This window comes from Neolamprologus multifasciatus, chromosome 19 (genome assembly GCF_963576455.1).
Source record: "Neolamprologus multifasciatus chromosome 19, fNeoMul1.2, whole genome shotgun sequence".
Classification (NCBI taxonomy): domain Eukaryota; kingdom Metazoa; phylum Chordata; class Actinopteri; order Cichliformes; family Cichlidae; genus Neolamprologus; species Neolamprologus multifasciatus.
In genome coordinates, this window is record NC_140457.1 from 21,580,414 (window position 1) to 21,604,908 (window position 24,495).

Consider the following 24,495-nt stretch of genomic DNA (forward strand, 5'->3'; position numbering starts at 1 on the left):
AAAGCATTCCACACCAAAACAGGAAAATAAAAAAAATTAAATATATGAGAAGAACATCTCGTCTTAGCTACTCACTTGGGATAGTTGGTGCAATACTGGGTGTAGATTTCAAAGTATTCACTCTGGTGAAACACAGACCAGTCATAAATATACTTATGTGCATTGCTTGGGGAGCTGATATTGCTTTAATTAGTGCAAGATTATTGTGCTTACCTTATTTACAAAACACTGAGCGATAGCCACGGGATCATTTTCACACATGTCCAAAGACTCCAGCAACTCACTGAAATGTAGGAAACAACAATATGTGATAGATGATTGTCAATCGGGAACACTGAAACCGTGATTAATTAACAACTATTAAGGAATAGGGTAGTGGTAACCAGCAAGAACTTAATACATAATGACTTGAACCTCAAGGAGTTTTTGATCTTTCTTAGAGGGGAAGAAAATACCAGTAGAGGGAGCCATACACTGTTAAACAGGTGAGTGTATACATATCTGGATTGAGAATACAACGCCAGTCCAATCAAAAATGGGTTTTATTCAGGTCACAAAACAAAACCTGAGTTGTAGTTTAAACTTTTACAAGCTGTAACACCAACTCAGTAAAAATAAATAAAATAAATACAGGCGCTTACTGCAGTATGACTCATTTCTCTAGTGCTGAAAATGTACTTCAATGTTCAATTACAATGGAAAACTGTTGGAAAAAAAAGTCATCACTAATCATCACAAGTCCTCTGTATGAAGTATTTTTAATGCACGCAGCACAATGCATTTTCAAGTGCCGCAAATCTTTGACTGAAACTGACTTCAAAGAAATGTGCCAGCGTGTTCTTGGCTCAATGAGAAAAGTGTTAAGATTTATTATGTGCACAGTGTCAATATTTGTTCACACCACATGATTGCTTGGTTAACAATATTTACTGCTTAGAGAATGTTAAGTGCCTCAAAGAAGTAGATTCTTGGATGAGATAAAGACTGTTTATCAGTAACTCCCAATGTCAAATAAGAGTTTATGACTTTCAGAATATGGCAAAGCTAAGCAAGAGACTGGACTACAGCAAAGTAAATAACTGTTAGATTCTGGTTTCTTTTTTACAGTATGTGCAGTACAGCATCCAAAGTAAGCAGAATTTCTGTATATCGTTCATCCAGAAAAATAAAAGCTGGTTTCCCCCTTTTGCACATATACATAAACATATGGCACTAGTGCTAAAGCTGATATAAGGATTTATCCACCAAAGCGATACTATGATTAAAGTTAATATCAAAAAAGAAAAAAAAGAAAAAAAAAAGATTAAAGTTAATATCACTGTTTATATATTGCGAAAGCAAAGCCCTCACAATGTAGTGCAAGTCAGGCCTCGATACAATGGCACAACATCAATTACAAATCTGTAAAATTAGACTCTGATTAAGATGCAATAACTACTGCAGCCTTCTTTATAATAGCTTTGGCATTACCAGGGCATTACCAGGGAGGCTCCTCGCTATGAGAGGAGAGAGGAATGTTAATGTGTGTTTTGGCAGGCAAGCGCGGTCAGCAGCGAACACTTGCTGACATAAGATGTCGAAATGTAAAGCCAGCTGCACCTCTATTTCCGCGGCTTTCGGATATTTGCAGTCGGGTCTTTACTGCTGTGCGAGCTGTTCCTTTGTTTTCCCTGCATCCGGTTTGAGTGACTCAATAAAATATAAGCAGCATGTGAAGAAAAATTCATCAAGGATCAGCCATTTTTAACTTTCATGAAATGCTCCATTATCCAATAGCATAATGAAAGTGTACAAAACATTCCTTGCACATAATGACTGCATAAAAATACCCAAAACAGACTTGTTATATGTACCTGTTGAACTCGTAGATGTCCTCTATGTTTCCAAAAGAGCACACACTTGTTCTGGCCGTATGGGAAGGTTGCCTATATCGATAATATGAGCCAAGTAATCCTGAAAAAACAGTAAAGAGGGGAAGTTATATCTAAAAACTCCTTAAAATGTGGTTACATGTTTATGGTTAAGAAAGAGACATGCACTTCCAAATTCCTGCCAGCAGAGGGAACATGCATATACTTTTTCCTCTCATAGCCTTCTTACTTCCTCTGCACTGAGTGATGATGACATTTGTTTAGTGCAGCTGATTGCTGCAGTTTTAGGGCTATAACATTTCTTCTAATGTGTGTAAAAAGACAAGTGGGGTATCAGATCTTCCCGAGCTACAGAAGCAGGATTATTATTTCATAAATCAGTTATGAGACAGTTCAAGGATCCTTTTAAGGACTTGTTCTGTGGACCAGGGAGCAACGTGACTCCGTGAAAGAAGCTCTGCAGTACCCATTCTAGAAACATCAGTACAGCCTGTTCCCCTCCCAGAACCTGATTCCCTCTGGACATAAAAAGTATTCAAACTAGTTAAAAATATCAAAAAGTACTAAAGCCAAACATGCCAACATCTGGCTGATTACCCTTTTTTTCTGTCAATTACACACTCGTGTGGAAAGAAAACAACTCAAAACAGGCGAAGGGAAGAATTAACGATAGTGAAACACAGACATAAGCATTTACTAAATACGGAGCATACCAGTAAACAGCTTGTGCGCACACGGCAAAGCCTCCCTGATGATGTGGTGTAAATACAGACATACTTAGCAGGCTTGCTGGACAGCACAGATTAGGAGAACAGTCATCACATCACACTACTGAATGAACTGCTGCACACCACTGATGGAGAATTCCTGTGCTGCAATAGCAATGCTCACTCTGAGCCGACAGAGTGCTGTGAGATTTCATTTAGTGAATGCCATCTGCAGCTTATAGTGCTAGAAGCTGCCTTTTCTTGCTAATAGAACAGGAACACCTACATTTAATTGCAACACTCATTGTTTGAATCACTAATTTTCACATTTACGAATAAAATGCTGAAAGATCTTTCTGGGTGTGTTCTGGACAAGTGTTGTGAATATATTTGGCTATGTGAAACCAGCCGGGGTCAAACAGCTGTTCTAAAAATGATCTATGAAAGAACAGTAGAGTGATGGCTTTAAGGGTCAGAGAGATAAATGGCAAGATAAAAAGCAAAGATGTACATGTGTAACAGCTGCGTGCCAGTATGAGGCAAGAGCTTTTGATTTAGCATGAAATCAACAATGCCAAAGAAGTGTTATGGGCCTGTCGAATCCAAGGCTTTGAGTAAAGAATAGGATTAAAAAAAAAAAAAGTAAGTGAAGCAATACTGTAATCATGGAATGACTATTTTCCCACGCTCTTTTCACATGTGTGTTATTTCTTCTGTTGGTGCAAAGATAGAGATATTTGTGTTGGCTGGGGAGGCCTGACACTTCAGACTAGGCTAGATCTTGCAGCAGTCTGTCTCACTGGCTCTGCTCCTGTCAACTGAAAGAGTTTAAGGTCCTGGAAGTGTTTGTCAAGAGCACGTCATTATTTAAGCTACAGCAGGGGCAGCACTCCCTCCCACAGTAAATGCAAGACGCCAGACACAGTCTGGAGCAAAGTGAGGAGGCGCTAACTGTTTTACTGCCATTCAGTGTCAGAAATGGCTCACCTGTTAAAGGCATTACAGTCCGTGCAGTGACACAGTAACACACTGCTCCTGTTTTTTTGTGTTTTTTTCCCAACCAGGACAAACTGAGAACTGGGGAGATTTCTGTCTGGAAGCTGCTTCCAGACTACAAAGGTAGAAAGAGTGATAAGACGTAAGTGGCCTGCTGAGTGGTAAAATCATCCCTGGCTCATTTTCCACGCTTCACATCTTTGAGATGAAGTTTCGACTATCTTTAACCAAGATCACACAGCCGAAGATTCCTGCTGCCATGAAAGACCTGCACTGTTTCCCACTCTGACTCCACATATGAGCATACTACATAATCCCAGGCTGTAAGCCTTCACTGCACTGTAAATATACAGAATAGTTTATACAAAACACTAAAACTCGACCATAAACTGTTTAACGGTGCTCCTTTCTATGAACTAGAAATCTCTAAACAAAGCAGTCCGCTGCCAGATGTCTGGCACATTTTTTGTCAACTGGCTGATTTGTTTGGAAAAGAGGAAAATCAGAATGGATCCTGTTCAAGTACCAGACCTATTTGTAGGGAACATAGTAGGCATTATTTGCTTTCAACAGTCACTGACTCAGTTGTCCGTGTTTTGGTTCCTGGCTGCTCAAATTCATCAAATCGCCACTAAAAAGTGATGCAGACATTAGGTCATAGCTGCATGTTAATCCAAATCAAATATGAGCTTTAAGTTCAGATGATTTAGTGGCTATAATTTAAAATCGTTGCTCAATCTGAATACTTGGCTTAAGGGGAAAAACCCTGACATCCACTCACCTCTACGATGCTGCGCAGATCTTTGACGTACATGCGCTCCGTCTCCATGATCTCCATGACAACCCGGTCCACATAGGTCAGCTTTGGGTTGGGCGCCATGGCATCTGCGACGACAGGCGAACAGGGGATGTGAAGTATTTCACCAGTCGCTTTCCTGTTGGCCGTGCCGTTGTTGTTATTCCACTGGCTGGTGATCAACCTGGCCTCCAGCTGTTCCTGCCAGCGATGTCTAGAACCTGAAAGGGTGGGACTCTGGTTCCCAGCCTGCTCTCTGGTGCCTTCAGCTGGGCTCAGCTCCAAATCTATGTCCTCTTCACTTGGAATAGGCGGTGTGGTGGAGGAAGGAAGGACTGCTGTGCTCCCGAAAAGACTGTGACTATCACGGGATGAACCAGAGGACAGGGAGGACACCAGGCTCACTGGACGTTCACCCTCTCCATCCAGTGGCTCCATGCATACCTGGCCGCAATAGTATGGACCCAAATCGAGGCCTCCCTGGACATGGTCACTGTTGGAGAGGGGTGAGGACAGCTGAGGAGATTCTGGAACAGGTGAGAGAAACATTGACATAAATTTGAGAAATTTAAAAAAGTAAAACCTCTAAGCAAAAAGCAGACAATGTCAAAAATTAAAAGGGTCTTCATCTATAATGTATGCTCGATTATTATTGTTTTGGTTAAGGGACATTGGAATATTCTAATGTGCAACTTTTTACCTTTATTGATAGGATTCTAACATTTTCATGCATTTAGATGCATGGATGCTGCCCTGTAACCAACTGTTTACTGCTGGCTCCCACTTGTCTTAAAGCTCAAGCTATAATACAGTTAAATCTATGATATAGCCACAACTATGTGAAACCACTATGGTAAGTCTGTTTAGCAGTGCAGTGTAAATGCAGAGTAATTATTAGCACAAGAACAATGCCTCCATAAACATACTTCAATACACTGTAAGTGTATATGGCTTCCCCGCAATGCTCCTGCAATAGATGGCATTTTTCCATTGTAGGCGTGCACAGTTTTCTTATTTTGACAGTTTATAATCAATCTACAGAACCAAGCCTTCTGCTTCTCTTTTCTGCAGTTCAGTAACAAGTAACTGGTCTTTAGTATGCATTAGCTTGAATTTAGCTCATTATTGTAGAGCTTTGCAGACACACCAGGGTAAAAAGGGAAATAAAAAACAGTGATGTCACCCACAACAGCATAGGCCTTATAGGGATTCAATGCAGCTACTAATGGCATGTACAGCATCGATATTCCTCATTAGTCGTTATATTTCGCCTTCTCATACATGCAGCTTTCTAAGCCATAAAAACGCTGTTTCAGTAACAGACATTCATGACAATTACCTTAGACAATATGTCACAAAACAGATCATCATAAAGGAAGTGAATAAAGAAGGATCCAACTGCATGAGTCCCATTTTTGGACAATGTTAGATAAAAGTAAATCAATGAATGTTTAAGTAACACTGAACAGACTACTATCCAGGAATCAATACATAACTCTGTTTCCACTCCCAGACTAAGACAGAGGAGTGGCTTACAGTAAAAGGCCTCACTCAGATCATTACTGACACGGCCCAATTACAACGCCACATATTATATGAAAAGCCCAGCCGTTTGCTCGCTCTCCTGACTATTGAAGACTGAACTTTGGAAAAACAGAGAGGGGAAAAACTCATGAGGAAAAAAAAAAAAGGGTGTAAGGGGACCAGGAGCTTTGTTTATGCGTCTTTATAGAACCATGACTGAATTTAAGAGAACTGGAATCCATATTCAGTTTCACATTCTTCCTGGCCAGATGGGGAATTTTCCTCACAAACGTTTCCTAAACATATGAAATCATAGCAGGGTGAGAATGGCCACTGTGCAGAGAGCTCCATTTCCTTAAATATTTAGAGAGTAAAGAGGTCAAAACAGTTTGCCAAGCTAAAGAAACACAGCTTTGTCAAGCAGTTCAACTCCAGACTAATAAATGGAAATCTACGGAGGCACGAACCAACACTGAGCAAATCATCAAGTGATAATTAATGTCTTGGGTCATATTGCGCGTGGATGGAAAGCATAATATGGTGCCGATACAACCCACCCAAAAAAAGCCACTTATGTCACGAGCTTGAAAATTTCTTTCTGTTCTACATGAGTGATGACAAGCGTCAACTTACATATCTCCATCAGTAGATGTGCAACAACAGATGCAAGATAATCCCAAGGTTTAGAAACAAAAATATGTTGCAACCATGCTGATTCAGCTTTCACTTATTTCCCAGCACAGAACATGAAACCTTTTACAGTTCTGCTTGGAAGAAATAATATTAAGCAAGTCAAGCATTTCATCTCAGAGCATGGGAAGAACATAAAGTTAGTGATTTATGAAGTGATGTGCAGCTGGATCGGTTTCACTTGAAAAGTCAAGCTACCTTTGGTTTATTCAGACACACACAGACGCGCCTCCTTTGCATCTTGAAACTTTCCATGACTCAGTAGTGAGCTCATGTTGTTCATACTACATCTACAATCCGCACCAAGCCTTCCCACTGACACCGTTCCCATGCAAAACCTCACTGGGAGAAACAGATGGGCTGGCAAGCACGAGGTGACCGCTAGAGAAAGCTCTGTTTACACTCTGTGACAAATCACAGGGTTGATGGTGTAAGGGGAGTGTAGTGGTGAGCTATTACACTCAATACACTGCTATGAATTAGGCATCTGCTTCCTTTGCCGCTTCTGTCGGTACTTTTGGTTTTGAGCCTTGCTCTGTGAGGCATGTGAAACTCCCTTCCTCTTTCCATTTCTTCCTCCCACCCAATATCCCTCTATAATAAAGCCTCTCTGTAGCAGGCTGCAAACACTGCCAAGTTAAAAGGAGGAAGAGGAACAACACAATGTGAACTAAAGATAGGCTAAAACCCAACTCCCTCACCTAGTTTTGCACAACCATAGTGACAAAACAAGACATGCATGAGTAAACTGCATTATAAGGTAAACAGCGGCATTGTAAGAATACTCTGAACTTATCTGCAGATTGGAGCGTGCATGAGCTATCAGTAGGTGATACCACTTACCACATGTTTTAGGTTAAAACTGGAGGACCAAACACCACCTATGCCGAAAGAGGCTGAGCAGAGGAATGTAAATGACCTGCTGATCTAAGATAAGCCCAATGTGTACTCCTGTGTGACTCAGTGCAAAAGGTTTCCAGTCAGCCTGTCAAAAAGATGACAAAAGCCAAGCCAGTGTAGTCTGCATCCTCTGTAACATTTCCATTTACATCATCTCTCCCTCTATATATCCTAAGTAATAAGAAAAACCATCATGCAGACAGTGTAAAAGGAGAGTGTCTGGTCTTGCTTGGTGCCACATAGTCTCTTCAGCATGTGCAAATATTTATTACTAATCTCTGAGGGATCCGTAGCCACAGTGGCAAAGCCGTTCCCATTACTGTGGCACTCTGTTGTCAGATGTGGAGCGCTTTACAAGTGTCTGCCATTTAAATTAAGCCTTTTAAAGAATAAATACACAAGATTTCAATTAAAGAAACAACTTACAAATGTACTGCAAACAGATCAAAGCATCCATACGGTGCAGTGTTTTAGATGAGTATTTGGTTCAGGCCCAAATGTCAGTGATGTTTTGGCAACACCTGCAGGGAAAAGTCATTAAATAGAAACCACCACAGCAGAGGCTGTGAGCACTAGTTTAAATAGATGCTTTCTAAAAAACTTAACTAGCTAAGGTAGACAAGCTTTCACACTTTCAAACATTTTTGCGTGCCAACTCAATTTTTAAGTGTAAGTTTTAAACATCAGGGAGGAAATGTAAGGAAAACGCAGTAAATGTGGATCTCTAAGGTGGGCCAAGTTCCATTTCTGATGAAACCTTCATGAGAATACATTCATAACCATTTCAGCGATCCTGTTAAGAAAGACAGAACCAATTTCATTGACAGAGGTAATAATATACTGTATATTAAAGTGGAAAGTGTCACAGAGACGCACCGTGTGTAAATAAGGAGCAGATCAAAGGGTTGCATCCATTTTAACATAGGTGATGCATGCAAGCCGAGGTCAATTTTCCTTTTTAGCCATACATTACAAACTTGACACCCTGCCTACCTATAATGTATAATTAGCATAATTGCATTCATTTACAGTCTTCATTGCCTGTCTCTTCATTTTAAACAACTCAGTGGACAGACCTGTTAAACCACAGATTATACAGAATGCTGGTGGGGAATGTTAAGTATAAGGGAGCTTAAGTGTATGGTCCAGAAAAAAAATTATTGCAGCCAAGCCACAAGTGTAATTTTGCCATTCACACGCCACAGTTTCACAAAGTGTTCTACCTCAACTACAGCACAACACTTTCCTTTGTTCCAGCTGAGCATCAATACAGCTGGTGCCTTACTGAGATAAACATTAACCAAGTCAAGGCTAGAGTTTGAGATAGTGTAGTATTTGGACTACATTTCAAAAAGTCTCTTAACTTCAACAAGCCAAAGAGTCGAGACTGTGCAATTCTTAATGGATTAAAATAGGTCAGACTCTTGTAGCCTAAAATGGAAAAAAGCTAACCCCGTCATTGTAATTCTTTAAATTCCAGCTTCTTGCCTGTTAAGCCGAGGTTAACGTTTACAGACAAAGGTGTTTTAACGCTACAAGCATGACTTCCCTTTTTTTCCTCTGCCTCTTTGAATCCTCTGCAGTGGACAACTGAATGCAGTTCAACTGTGTTTTAATACAATCTGTAACAAGGGAGGTATTCCTTAAATTTAAAAAGCTGCAGCTCAAATAATGAGACATTTGAAGACAATCATTCCTCAAACTTAATGGTATATTTTCAGTCTCCGTCATTACTGAAAAGAGACAGCATTTGCTTACAGAGGCGCTCTGTGTCTAATCAGTTTAGAACTAAAGAAGTCTGTTTCCATTTCAGCCCAAGCTTATCAGACAGTTAACAAATGCACAGTTCATAAACTCATCTGCCTCTGACATTATGATGATATGAGTGACATGCAGTCCCTAATAGGATGATGCGAGGGTTGAAGGGAAACATTGAAATGAAAACCCCTGCACCTGGTTATTAACTTTCTAAAAGGCTGTCATAGACAAGATCACCTCAGTCTCAAGCTTCATCTGTCAGAAGCTGCTACTGTATAGGGAACAATGAGTTCCTCCATATATACACTTGTATAAAACATTTACCAGTCTCGGTCAAAAACACATACCAAGTACAGATGTTACTGTTGGTATGATGCTCTCGCAATAAGCTCTGCAGACATGATCGGGCATATCTCAGTACATTTATTTTCCCCCCAGGTAAATATTATCACCTTCTCTGGTAACATAAGCCACAGCATGCCACAATGACGTAAGTTAATAGTTACACAACCCAGTGATGATGAGACTCACATTTATCCATCAGTTCATGCAAACCAGCATGATACCCATGCAAATTCTAGCCAAGAAAAGCTCTGGTTTTTATTTCTGGGACACCTAAAACTACCCTCTGTCCATGCACCCGGCATATCTGTAATCTGTCTGGACTCAACAACACAGGAAGAAACAAACTCTTTGTAAAGGTTGCATTGCACAATGCAACGTCTGCTTGACTTGAAATATGAGGAAACCAGCAAAAGAAAAACAATGTCAGCTAAAGACTGAAGAAGATTACAGAGCAGGTTACAAACTGCACCATGGAAAATATTACAAGCGTATTACAAGCAGCAAGAAGTCTACAATTATTTGTTTCAAGACACTTTTTAAAAAAAATTGAAATATTTGAATGCTTACCGTATAGATAGACGTGTTGAAGCCAGTAAGAGCCACATAGCAAAGTCCAATTTTTCAATAAATCAACATTTCCTATCTCCTCTTCAGTCCCTACAACTCCTATGACGACACTTTCAGTGTGATAAATGAGTACGTGTCTTGTGTTTAAAGAATAGATGTCTCCCAAAGAGACACACCTGTCCGACTACTTTAGCTGAAGTTAAAAGAATCCCCCAAGTGTAGCTAACGTTGTTAATGTGTCCCTGAAAATAAAGGGTTTGCGCTAAAGTCCCTCCTGCACTACCCACTCTGACTTGTGGCCTTTTGTTTTCTAAGCAAATCAGGAGAAAAGAAACAGGAACACAGCCTGTATTTGTTTTCCACATGCAAATGCTTATTTGAAAGCAAAAAGAAGCACTTAGCATTAGAAAAGCATCTTTCGTTTACCATTTGAAAATTGATAAAATACTACACACACGGACCACTATGAAACACCTGAGCTCCTCTAAATGTTTCCTTTCTGTGGACACTGTCATTTGCATGAGTACCTTTACTGGGATTAGAAAAGCACTGTGGATAACCATCCAAAAGAAAAAGCGAGTCCCTGCCTGCTCTATTACCAAACTTTGCTTGGACGCTCCTGCCTGATTCATAATGACTCATGTATTAAATGACAATAAATTGAACACAGCAGACAATGAATCACCTCTAAAGTCACCTTGTGCTATTTCTACAGCCTTATCAGGAACTGGATGAGTGATGGTGATAAAGCTGCCGTCCTGTGAATAACTCAGCCTCTGTCTCGCAGTCGTTAACATTACGTCTGACAACTTAGGACAATTAAGTGATAGTAACCTGAGACAGTAAGTGAAATTTAACTTGCTGAATAAAGGGTTTGTTTTAGTCATTTATAAAGAACCTGGCTGTTTAAAGCAATGCAGTAACTGTGTTTTTATTATCACTTTCATTTGCCAAGTTATAACATGCTGGGAGAAGCAGAGTTCCTAATTGGCTCATTAATGAATTCACTGTCAAGCAAAGAACACAATTAGCAGTTTGTATTCACGTATATACCATAAAGAAAACAAAGCTTTTTTTCCATTATCTGGCTATACTCACCCTAATCAATGTTCTTATTGCTTTAGAGATTTAGGTATTATTACTTAATTCTTAACTAAAAGGAAAGAAAACAAGTTTGTAACTCAGTCATATCAGAAGCAGGCAATTTCATTGTACAGAGTCTATATAAGTTTCAACTTGTTTGAAGTGTGAATAAAGCAGGAAACTGCACCCATGAGCACAACTGGTCCATGTACTGTAGCAGCAACGAGTCTGTTTTACTTTAACTGTCAGAAATCTATGAATCATTAGATTATTGCAGATTGATATTGCTTAAAGATGCCTTTAATACTTAGTGCTTGTGAGAGGCACTAAAATGTATGTAGGATATGCAGAGGAAGTGAAGATTAGCATACTTGATTTTACATCAACTCCTTTTCTTGTTCTTGTTGCTGTGCAATAAAAACAGAAAAACAAAGATAATCTACCTAAAAATCAAAGCTAAACACATCAATATTAATGTCTAAAAGGAAGACTAAAGCCTGCACAAGAAAAAAGCTTAAACAAAAGACAGAAGCTGACAAAAAACACCATAATCTCCTTCAGACCAGGTTAGGTTTATAGTCTAAATTACCATGGCATTGTATCCTGGTAAAAACCCCTAGTTAAAAACTGGTTGCCTCACCAACTACAAATCCTTTTTCCATAGCGGAGGCCTCAGCTCTAGACTACTGCTAATCTGCTAACTGATTCTTCAGAGCCACGAGAACAGTGTGTGGGGCCATGTTTCTCTCAGGAGATAAGAGGAAATCTCCCTACATCTCAATAAAACCCTTCCGCCACTCAAGATCCACTCCGAGCTTCCTCGTCCAACACCCCTTCACAACCTCTGGCAATGAAGTCCTTCCCCCAGTGGCAGCTGGGAGACAGGGAGGGAGTCTTACACCGATTTCCTTGGGAAAAACTCCTCCCCACCTGGCCCCGGTGAATGGCTGCCCCACAGGAGGATGTGAGGGTGCCTCAGAGGATTAGGCCTGGAGTCTTCACAGACCATTATCAAACAGCATGAGTCAGAACTGAGGTGATTAGACACTGAAACCAATGGCCTGGTTTGATTTTGTATTCCCTGACAGAAAAAATAAAAAAGGTCACGTCAAAGGTTTTCTGCTGTAAGCAGTCCTTCATATGATTTGATTAACACCGCCCGACACGGAACTTTTAATGTTGCGTTAATAATTAGCCTGAAGGTCGGTAAATAAACCGCAGTGAACAACATAGGCCGAATACACATACACAAGCTGAACCTGCATTCCTCACTGGCAGCCAAGGTCAAACTGTTGTACTGAGGAGTTTTAGGGGGGAATTATGGTGTTCAAAAGTGAAACTAAAAGTCTCCCATTTACTGTCTGTAACATGAAACATTAAGATACATCTGTATTATTTTGACTTTATCAGAATTAAACTGACATTTCAGCACTGGAGATGTCTTAAAAAGTGAAAAGGACAAAACCTCCTGTCAGAAAAACAAAACAATCTTAAATGTAATCTTCTAAAACTCCTCTGTGCTCGACGCAGGCTCCTAAAGGATCCAGCCGTGCCAGCTGACCTCAGTGCATAGGCATGTGATGATCCACTTAAGAAACTCCTCCATCAACAAGCCCCCCCACCTCCAAGACCTCTTCAGGCACACACACACCAAGCTCTGGATCCACTCAAATCATTTCCTCTGGACAACACACACTTCTGGGCCCCTGAGGTGTGAGCCCATTGTAAACTTTACCACCAATTTGACAATCTACAGCCAAACTGCTGTCCTGTTAGCGCCCAGCTGCCGAGTCCACACGGGCTTGTGTCGGCACAGCTGTGTGCGGCGTGGAGAGGAGAGGTCAGAGGGGAACCGTTCATTTACTTCACATGAAGCCGTTTATCACATGCAGTTTTATAAAGGGTGTGGTGGTGTTTTTTCTTGGCATTTAGGCTCCAGTAAAGTTGTGTTACTTTGCGCTCAAATAAAGAATCTTGTTACGACACCAAGTTCTCTGTCTTTGTGTAGATCACTAAATATGACACAAGCAAAGGTTTTCTCATGCTTAAAGAGTTTTTAAAAAAAAAAAAAAATCCTTTACTATATTTATTACATAAAGTCTTTTACAATAACATTACAGCATAGCTCGATGTCTGCAGGGTGATTAGAATATTATATATAAAATGGCCTTTAGGTTGTCAACTGACTGTAAAGTGCGAAAAGGAAGTTGATGGAGGGTTTTATAGATTCAAATGAGATTCATAGAGGCCATCTAACTGGAACAAGCACTGCTGTGAACCTTTAGCTGATGTGGGTAATCCACTGAAAGAGCTCTATAGAAGGGATGCCATTGTGAGAGGATGTAAAATAATTTATTTAAGTCTTGTAAGGAGCAAAAAAACAAAAACAATTCTCTATGAATTAGTTTGCATTGTATATAATTGATTTGCACAGATATATGCAACATTTGTGCTGACATACAGGACGAGGCGCCGTCTGGGATTTCAGTCCGAGTTCAAATCGATGCAGAACAGGAGTTGTGGCAGGCTCACCTGAGACTCCATGTGATTTCCGCTACAGACAATTAGGTAGAGAAAGAGTTCCAGTCCAGGAGCTCCATTAACAAGCCCACTCAGAGATGTAGCCATCCCTGCCATCATCTATCTATGTCCACAACCCTATGCCCACTGGTCTGGAAAAGCTGCAGTGAATGGAGATGATCCATCCGTCCCCCTAGAACCCCTTCAAAGCTGTACATTCTGCACACGCAGCTACATTCCTGCTTGGGTTAAGTAGGTCACGGGGAACCCTTATCTTTGAGAGAGTCATTTCATGCAGCCTCAGGCCTGTTAATGCCTGGATGAACCTTGTCACAGATTAGACACATATTTTTCTTTTTTTGAAATGTCAGAATATATGGATTACACCTGTCCTCAGGCTACAAGGGTTGCAACTGTGCAGTTTCACATTCTAACGCAGTAATGAAAGGTACATTTTTACAAAAATGATTAGGGGCACTATATAAGTTACCCTACATCCTTAAATTTGTCTGGGGGAGAAAAAAAAAAAAAGCACCTTGCTTGATCATTATTATGTGCAATATTACATGGCCCCTATCCAAAACCTGCAAGTGGCAATAAAAACGCCCTCTTTTCACTTCAAAATCCTCTGACCTTTTAGAGACACCAGAGCTGGACTGTAACCACAGCCTTTTTATTGTTTACCTTGAAGAGACAGGTCTTCCTTTCACCACATGCATTCCTCCAGCCTGTTAACCACATCCAATCATCACCTTCCACAGCAAGCACATTACCAGCTGCCCTGCCCCTTAATCACCATCCATCCATCCACACAGCAGGGGGGCAGGTCAGTCACACTTTAACTCCAGCTGAAAAGGATTTAACCGCAAGTGGGCTTTACTGCCAGGATGATTATGTACGAGTCACATGGGCAATAAAAAAAATAAAAAAATAAAAAAATGTGAGGACATTTACTTGGTGCAGAGTGACATTTTGAGGAAACAGACACATAATTCATGGAGGGCGGCACATGTCTCCTTCTCGCCAAAGCTGAATCAGTGGAATAGGCGTAGGGGGGGGAAAGGCCACCATTTATGCATTGGTAGTCTTCAGCAACAGTGAAAATCCAGCACCAAATGTGTTCAGTAGAGGAGAGAGGAGAGGTGTGGGGGTGGTGGAGGACTGAAGGACAGAGCAGGCAGATACAAAGAGGCCCTATGTCTATGTTGTGGCTCTGTGACTAAAGATAATGAACACTAAAATAATATGTAATATTAGTGGTCCCCAGTATATAAGGTCAGCACTACTGGCTAGACTACCCATCTTGGCTGCCTGAGACACATTCGGGTTTGATATGCAAGTGTTCAGGGGTTTCAGCTGTATGAAGGGGGTTGGCCAAGATCCACATCCACACAAAGAGGCTCTCTACCAGCCAGGAGTGTAGGAGGAGAGTTCATTGCTCTCTCAGCTGTGGCTCTCAAAGCCTCTACATTTCCTCTATTCTTCTATTTCCAGTATTTTACATTCACCTCAGCTGTACTGCTGTGTTATGTTAGCACAGTGTCCTGGGTAACCAGATATACCAGCAGGAATAAACCAACATATTAAAACCCTATATCATGAAACTAGTCACTTTATAGACAGCAATCACCAGCGCTTAGGTCATATAAAATATATATATTTACCTTCCCCCATTGGGCCCTGGTGGAGAGCAGAATGGGTCCCCTCTGGCATGGCACGCGGGCCTCTGGTGCACACAAGAGAAAATGTGAAGGGTCAAAAGAGAATAGAGGCATTTCACAGCAAGACAAAGCATAATATTAAAAGGTAATATTAATTAGATTCACTGGACTGAGCTGTAATTGAGAAAAATGCTTTGTTTCTTTACAGAGTCATTCTTGTGTCATGTGGCTCTTCTTTCTTGACTAGACATAGCTTACTGAGCTATTACTGAATAAAACACAGAAATTTTCCATTCCCTGCTTACAGCTCTGTGTTGGCTCATGTTAGCCCCTGGATAATGCAAAGTGGCTGTAAAGGTTTTGGTATGCAGAGGATCAGGAGCTCATGCTAAATAGTGTAAGAAACCACTGAACATGGACATAAGACAGCTCGCCACAACTAAGTTAACGCTACAGGATTCAAGTGATATGAGTATTGATTCTACATCCTTAAAGTGGACTCATTATGCTCATTTTCAGCACCATGTTTTTATTCTTGGATTCCACTGGAGCATTTGCATATTTCACAGTTCAAACCATTTTATCAGGCACTGGTGTGGAGTCTCGGTTCATCCGCTGTATGGAAAAAGGAGATTTTAGCCACCTCGCCTTTCGTCTGATTGTTGACCTCTTGTAAACAGAACACATCAAATCAAAATAATCTTTTATTACAAATATAACTGTCTAGTGAGATTACAGGTTCTCCCTTGGTGGTAAATATTTGTTCTTTATCCCTTATGCCAGGCTGCTGTGTTCTTAATAATGAGCCATGTCCTTTCCAGAGCCACTGTGCTGCCAGTTTCTCACATCGCTGCCTCTCAGTCTCCTTACAGCAAATTAACACAGTGCATGAGAACTTGTCTCTCTGTGATTCCTGGTGAGCCTCCGGCCTTTTAAGCATCACATTCTTGGTCCAGCTAGATCAGAGGAATAGGAATTCTTCGGGGATTAGGATGGGCATTGTTCATAGTTCATCTGCTGGCCACTGTGCAGAGTTGACAGCCAAGCCAGCCGAGGCCAAACGGAGCCCGCTGCCAGGAGGTTCACCAATTAAGATGTGCAGGAATGTAAAAAGAAAAGTCACTGAGCTCGATCTATTAAGATCACTGCTACATTGTGGGGTCCCTGCAACCACTGGCTGGCATAAAGTAAAGACTGTTTGGGAACACCCCCCCCCCCCCCCCCCCCCAAAAAAAAAAAGCCACAACAAAAGATTATGACACATAATTCTTATTATTATTTAAGAATCCCAGAATGAACTAGGACAAGTATGTAATGAGAAAAAAAAAATCCTCCTTTAAAAAGTTACATGTAGGTTTTGTTTTACGTTTACTTAATTACCTAAGCATATCCTGTGCAGTGTTACACCACTGGTAGCACTTTTACACAATGTCTTTTGCAATGGCGGGAAAACACAGATGCAAGAATGCATGCACACAGTACATGATAAAGACTAATGCATGGCTTTAAAATATCTTATTAATTTACACCATGTAGGTTCTGCAACAAAAGGTAAGAAAACTGTAGCTAGCAAGTACAGATGTAAATGCATTCTGAAATTAACAAGCAACACCAGTTTTTATTGTTAACATAAAATGATTAAAATGAATATTTAAATAAAACAATGTAAAAATACTTAATAATTATTTTTAATATTCCTGAGATTAGAAAGTGACACCGAACCAACATATGAGTTCTATTGTGTTGCCTTGCACAACTGGTATCAAACACTGCAAAAACTCAATAAATTTGACCTTTGACTAAGCTCGGCCGATTGATTTTCAAGTGCTGGGTTAATATACAAAAACACAGTACTGATGCTGAGAAACAGGCTTTGAACTTGTCCCATTGACCAGTGAACTAATAAAATCCTCTGATAATCCCACCTACTATGACCTCTGAGCTAACCTTGCCAAAAGACCGGACCAAAACTATGTTAATCTGTCTTTTGTCAATCAGAGGCTAGACTGGGAATAATGAGCTCAAACCTAGATACAGTGCAGACGTCTGGGTCTTAAAAATGTCTTATATAAGGCTGATTGTAGCTGTAGAACAGTGGCTTTGAACTGTAAGTTTTAAGATGCCTAACAGGACACTCTAACTTAATCTTAGAACATCTGGACAGTATCATCAATTGTAACTCATTAACTTTTACCTACATTTGCTGACATATGGCAAATCCAAATCCTTGTTTTCCTAGGGAGAGACAGTGGACAAATTTCGAGTCCAAACAAAAACATGAAACACACGCCCAACATTCATGCCAAACTGACCACCTGTGCTTGAACTAGTTGTCATTTCACACAAACGGAGAACATTTGGTTCCCACAGCTGATGACTGCCCTAACCACAGCATGAACCTCCCATATGGGAATTTGCAACTTGCCCCTTAATTGAAGACAGATGCCACAAGAGCCAGGCTGACAGTTATTAAAAGAAAAACCTGCAACGGATCATTTCTTTAGACCAGCTGATAAACTGGTCTGAAGAAATGTTCCTCTAAATGGCACGCTTTACAGTGATCCGTATGATCGGCAGTAAGAACCCAAATTCCTTTCTTTAAGCAAAACAAACTGACATTTAAGGGGAACAGATGCTGGCTAACATGCAGTACTTGTGCAAATAAATAGGAAATGTCATCAGCGTGGTCTGAAAACACGCAGACAAATGTGTACCTTGAATCAACATCTCTGGTTTGATATTAGGGGCTGATAGCAATCTATCTGGAGCTTCTTTTTTAAATCACTGACCGTTAATGGATGTTTTGTGGAAGTGAGACTAAAGAACATGTCTACAGAGGAAATCAGAAAAAAAACAATACTTCTCCTCTTGGGGATATGTGCCACTTTCTCTGTCTCTCCAGGCATATACAAGGAAGATGACATCATACTGCCAACTATTTGATTGCATCTGCTTTTAAAACACTCCCCAAAGAAAGCTTCCATGCACAGGTTGTCCTACTCCCAAATGATGACGCACAAGTCGGATTCAGAATGAAAAAAGGGACCTTAATTGGGCTTTTGTGGGACAATTAACAACACAAATTAATTTCCCATGGTGCAGAACAAGTTGATTGGAGGAGGAACTATAAATAGAGAATTCTTTCATACTTCTCTTTTGCATCACGGTGAACAAAACATGTACTCAAACACGGGCCACGGGAAAGTGAAAATATGACAAGTTCCCCTCGGGATGTCTTTACTCAGTCACGGTGGGGTGGATTTTCTTTATTTCTTTATCATCAGGCAGGACGGATGTTTACGCTCGGAACGAATAAAAATCTGACCTGGAACGGCCCGGGATTCAATGAGGTAACCGAGACAGACTCTTTATTATTCTAGCATGGGTGCCATATTTATCTTGCACGACCTCTCTTACCCAGTCCATCCTTGTAGAACATAACGCTTGAAAAATAGCCTTTATGTGAGTGCCCCCTTTCCCACATTATTTCTGCAGTTTGCCCCCTGACACACAGGCTTTAAGACTTTTAAGACCAGCTTTTCATTCACCAGAGAAAACAATACACCCCAATGGTCGCTGTTTGTCTCAATCAAATCCACAACCTTTACAAAAAGACACTGCCCTAACCTTCCCCCAGCCTCTTACTTTTAACTCTGTTGCATTTGTGAGCGTGAGGCTTAAGTGAGGTGATAAGTGACCCATCTCAATGAACACCCACAGAGTTGTGCCCATATGGTCTGCGTACAATTTAGCAAAAATAGCCTTTAATGGGAGAATAATTGTTTCCCAATGTGGTGGAAAAGGAGAATGAGCGATTTTCACTTCCCCACCTGAGACCTATAACCGTAGAATGCATACCTGGCGTGCGAGGCTGGAAACTGCCATCTTAACGTGCAAATGACAAGTGAAGACTTCAAGTTCTGTAAAATTATAAATGGTAGACAACCAGAGGGAAGGCAGTCCTCCATAATGTCCTGCAGTGTTTGGAAGGAAGAGGACCGGACTGAGGAGTAAAATTAGACAAGTCTTCAAATAGAACTGGAGTGTGCACGTTTAAAGGTACATTACACTTCTTTTGCAAGCCAAATGGTCCATTGGGCCTTCTTGAAGGCTTGTCAGTACTGCAACGACAACCTCCCTTGGGTGTCTAGAATACCAAATCTCTTGTGGCACTCAAGTCTCCCCTTTCAAGTAAACACAATGCTGTTAGTCTCTGTTTAAAGACAACTTTTAATGCTTGCAGTCTAATCTAAGCTGAAATTTAGAGGGAAAAAAAGGAGCTAAGGCAATTCAGGACTATATAAAAAATGCTAAGAACAGCATCAAATGAGCAACGAATAGCTAAATAATAAAGATGGGGATTTCTGAGACTCTCAAAAGAAAGAATAAGGCCTCTATATAGATGACTCCAGCCTTGGAGCTGCAGCTCTGGTAATTTTATCACAGCTGCAGCATACCGAGACTCTGGTAGAAGGATTTAGAGGCCAACTCTGAGATCCAAGACACACTTGAGCAGTTTCCTGTCTGGACCACCTTAAAGGGGGAGTGCTGTTCATCGCACTGAGGCAACATTTAAGTGGAATAAAGTTGCTTCGTTATTGTCTGAAAGGTCAAGTGAGGTCAAAGTGGCAGAAGATTGAACTTTTCAGCGGTAATTGATTGATTTTTGCCCCATTCTTATTCTTCAGCAGCTGGTGGGGACGAGTCATTAAACTACCATTTAAAACTTCCCTGTGTCTCACTGGGGCGCTCATTAAAAGAAACAATTAGGATGGTTGGGGCCAAGTATGCGCTCTGTAGGGGTGGAAATTGGATGCGAGGAAAGAGGAAACGGCAAGTGATTCAGCTGAAGAGGGAGGACTAGTTTTTCTCACAGGATAAGCGTGGTAAAGTGGAAAATGTCTGTAATGAGAAAAAAAAATACAGACTGTAGCAGCTGACCAAAGTTCATTGAACGGAGAGGGTTTTGCGTCAAAGACAAACAGAACTTATCTGACTGAAACTCGCGCCCACCTCAGGTCCTGTGAAATTATATTAAACAGAAACTGCAATTCATGTAAAGTTAAAGACGAAGAGGTTCTTTATAAGAAATGCGTTATATGAGTATACAGCCAACTCCACAGCTCATCCCTGTCATAATATACACGGAGAATAGATTGGCATGCAGATGTTTTGTAACGCTCTGGCGGTTTCGGTCATTTGTCTTTACTGAAACTGAATAACTGAGTATTTGTCAGCTCGAGACGTGCTTCACAAAGACAATTACTTTATTATTTTACCCTCTGCAACCACCGAACAATAAAATAAACCACGCAGTGTGTCTTTCCAAAGCTAACGTTAAGTTAGCTAAGATTTGGTGAAGTTATCAAAAGTAGCCCACGTACCGAATTCGCCAACTTCTCTCCTTCCAGCGACTACAATCCTCAATAAACCCGTTTTTCTTCTGTGGTTTCTGGCTGAAAATATGCAGGTTAATCCGTTCGTTTAGTCTCTTCACATGGTACATGCAGCTCAGACACACACATCCCAACTGCAGGTTATCAGCTCGTACTGCGTCCGAGAACTAAACTGCTGCATCTTTGAAGAACTGCAAAGAACTGATGGCGCTTTCACTGTCGATCGGAAATAGCGCTTATGGGTCAATGCCACCCCACTAATTGTAAGTCAGCATGGCTTAGGATGATAAAAGTATGTCTTGCATTACACCCCAGCTATTTTACCTTTAAACAGGATTAACAGTGTATGTCGCAGAATAACTGCTGTTTTTATAGGGTGTAGTTTACTTCGTTGTTTTAATTCACAATTGTAACTCACTAACAACAATCAAAACAGACATAGCAGAATAGCTCAAAGTGAAAAAAAATTGCTTATATATAAGTCCGTCTCTCGAGTATTCAACAACAAACAAGACAGGGGTGCCTCCAGAATATTTTCATTGCGGTGGTTATGTGGAGGTGACTAAAAGTATTGCGGTGGCACACCAAGCACAGAATTTCCAGTTTTATTATGCTGTTGTCAAATATCTGTTACTTGAAAAATATGGCAAACAAGAGTGAAAGAAAATAATTATATGCCTAGTTAATTTCGTAATATTAAAGTTAAAGTTGACATCACTGAAAATAATTATAATTATTAAAAGCATTACCAACACAGGACAGTCTTGGCAGACAACCCCCCCCACACACACACACACACACACAAACACACACACGCACGCACACACCCACCACCACCAGTGGGCCCCCCGACGGTGGCGCCCCTGAAACAAGGAGCGCATGAAGTGTACATACCCAGAAGACATAATATTTACGAGGGGGAAGCGAACGCAGCACAGGAACGCCTGTTTTTGACATGCTGTAATGCTTGGTGGGTGTCAGATGTGTTCCCACATAAAGACATCTAGACTGCATAGTATATATGTTTCTTTAAACAAAATGTTGGGTCCTTTAACAATAAATAAACAAATAAATATATAAAATCATCTTTACTCCCACCCACGTAATATGTATGCAAAGCAAAAGCTTGAGAAAGACATTGTAGCCTACCCCCGCCAATAACTTTTACGAGGGTCAGGTCATTTGAAATGGGGACTTCACAAAAGATGGTGTCAGTGAGTGTATTGGGTGGGTGCTAATTTATGTGCGCTATTGCTTTGCGCAACCCCCTCTCTCCTGTCCTCCTGAAAATAATGTCACCATCACCGCAGAAGGCTGGAGACAGCATGCTGTCCACTTTACAGAAGGAGTCAACACGATGGGAAAAGTCAGCTTTTACTGTCCCATACACATTAATTAACTTACTGAACTTGACATACTCCCACCCATCTACAAAACCTGGCTGAAATTGGTTGAATTGGTGATTTTAAGTTAAACATTAGAAAGGCCAACATCGCCATCTGCTGGGAGCTTGTTAAATCGGCTTCTAACAGTGACCAGATAACTACAAGCTACCTATGGGGCAGTGAAAACTGAATGTGTGTCATTTGTCATTTACCATTCACTCACTCACTCACTCACTCTCTCTCTCTCTCTCTCTCTCTCTCTCTCTCTCTCACACACACACACACACACACACACACATATACATATACATATACAAGGAGTATAAAAGGAAGATGAAGATTGTTTTAATTATCTCGTTTAATGGCATGTTAGTAGTCTTGCAAATAAGTGATTTCAGTATTTCAGACAGAGCAGGTGCTGCTCTGTCTGGTAATTATAGCATGTTTCATTAAGGATGCATCCAAAGATGGTAGAATTTTAAACATTTTTAGCCAAATGACAGGCACATAAATTAGTCCTTTCTTTATATTTTGTTCCAAGAAGTCAGACTTTCACTTATTTTTTTAAAGTGCTTTTGAACAATAGTTCTCCAAGCTTTCTGATGGTCTTTCAAAGTTTTTCTTTGGATGCATCCAGCAACGTACACGGTACTAGTGATGGGATTCTGGCTCTTTCTAGAAAACCGGCTCTTTTGGCTCAGCTCACTGAAAAAAGAGCCGGCTCTTTCGGCTCCCAACCGGCTCTTCAGGTTGTTTTTTGATTGGAATTGCATATAGAGGATTCAGTGCATGAATAAACTTTCTGAACCCTTTATCATCCACAACTGAAAATAGTTGGAAATCAAGTGCAGTCATTCTTGCCCACTCTTTATCAATTGAGTGCTGTCTTGGGGGGGGGGGGGGGCACAGACTTCTGCAAAAACTGCCTAATAGAGGTCTGGGTTGGTTTAGGTGGTTGTGGTGGTATACTGTATGATGCTGTAGATGCAGCAGCAGCAACAGTTGCAGTAGACACACTGGCACCTTCATCAGTATCAATTGACCTCAATTGACTGTGTTTTATCTTCCCATTGCACTGATGGGTGGACAGTCCTCAGGTGCCTGTGCAGGTTGTTTGTGGAGCCGGCTCTATGTGATATTCTTTTCTTGTAGACTCTACACTCTGCCTTTGTACTGCCAATAACATTGAAATGGTTCCAGATTTTGCTTCTTTTCTTGGTGTTACTCATTTTCTTTGCTATACCTTTCTAATGTGACAATGTTGTCTCTTGTTGTTGCCCCTGGCTCTCTTTCTCGCTCCCTCCTGCTCTGTTCCTGTGCTACTGATGGTGCCTGAGAGATGCGTCCAGCACTTCAGTTGACCCAGTCTCCATTTCAGCCAGTGGTGTTGCAGTTCACGCTGTGTTGAATAATACAGTTGGGCATACCAAATATTCACTTTCAAACGTGTTAGAATTGTACAAACTCTGTTTTTCTCTTAGTTACTTACTATAATTCCATGTATGCACATTTCAACAAATTGCTGCATCTATTTCCCATTTCCCTAGGGAAATATCACGAAATGAGGGGTGGTTCAAAACTTTTGCACAGCAACGTACAGTACTGTGCAAAACTGAAAATAATATTCTCACTTAATTTGCTTTGTGATGGTTTTGATCCTATTCACAGAAATTTGCAGAGCCTGTGACTTTATGGTGAGTTACAAGTTTCCCTGTTGGCAATAAAAGCCTTATTATTATAAAAATGCTCTGCAGTCCTTCATAAAGACAGACAACTGGTCACCCTAGTCAATATATAAATTGCCTATGATGTGTTGTTTAAAACAGTATAATGCAAATTTGCTGGTGTAAGAGATTTTAACATTTTATTTGAAATAAACTGACATGATCACTTAGATCTCATTGCTCTCACCTCACAGGTTTCAGCACTTCTTCTTTCAACAGATCACCTAGAAGCCAGCAGAGGTCAGCAGAAAGATAAACCACCTTCACTTTGCATAGCCTTATGTGCTAACCGTATATCTGAACACAAAATTTGGTTATCAGGACTTAAAATTTTATATCTTGTAAATAAATGACAATAATCATATTAATATGACTTCCTATCCAGAACTTTACAAGCGTATCTGTGCGCTGTGAATACTCATTTACATGTTTTATTTTTGGTTTGTTATTTTTAATAAATTAGCAAGAATTTCTAGCATTTTTTTTCTTTCCATTTTGGTGTGTTGTGCATTGAAGAGGTGAAAAATGAATAGAATCCATTTTGAAATGACGTTGGTAAAATGTTGAACCCA

At 40.6% G+C, this 24,495-nt stretch overlaps 1 pseudogene across 1 annotated transcript in view; it reads right to left on the reverse strand.

Moving 5' to 3' along the window:
- The window catches only part of LOC146496575 (pleckstrin homology domain-containing family G member 3-like), a 35,730-nt pseudogene extending 14,698 nt beyond the window's left edge, over positions 1–21,032 (reverse strand). Inside the window, exons 1-6 of the transcript XR_014871048.1 lie at positions 20,803–21,032; positions 15,422–15,483; positions 4,356–4,897; positions 1,854–1,953; positions 214–283; positions 76–122 (exon numbers count right to left, since the gene is read on the reverse strand). The product of XR_014871048.1 is annotated as a pleckstrin homology domain-containing family G member 3-like (transcript). The remainder of the gene's footprint in view (positions 1–75; positions 123–213; positions 284–1,853; positions 1,954–4,355; positions 4,898–15,421; positions 15,484–20,802) is intronic.
- Positions 21,033–24,495: the final 3,463 nt, after the last annotated feature.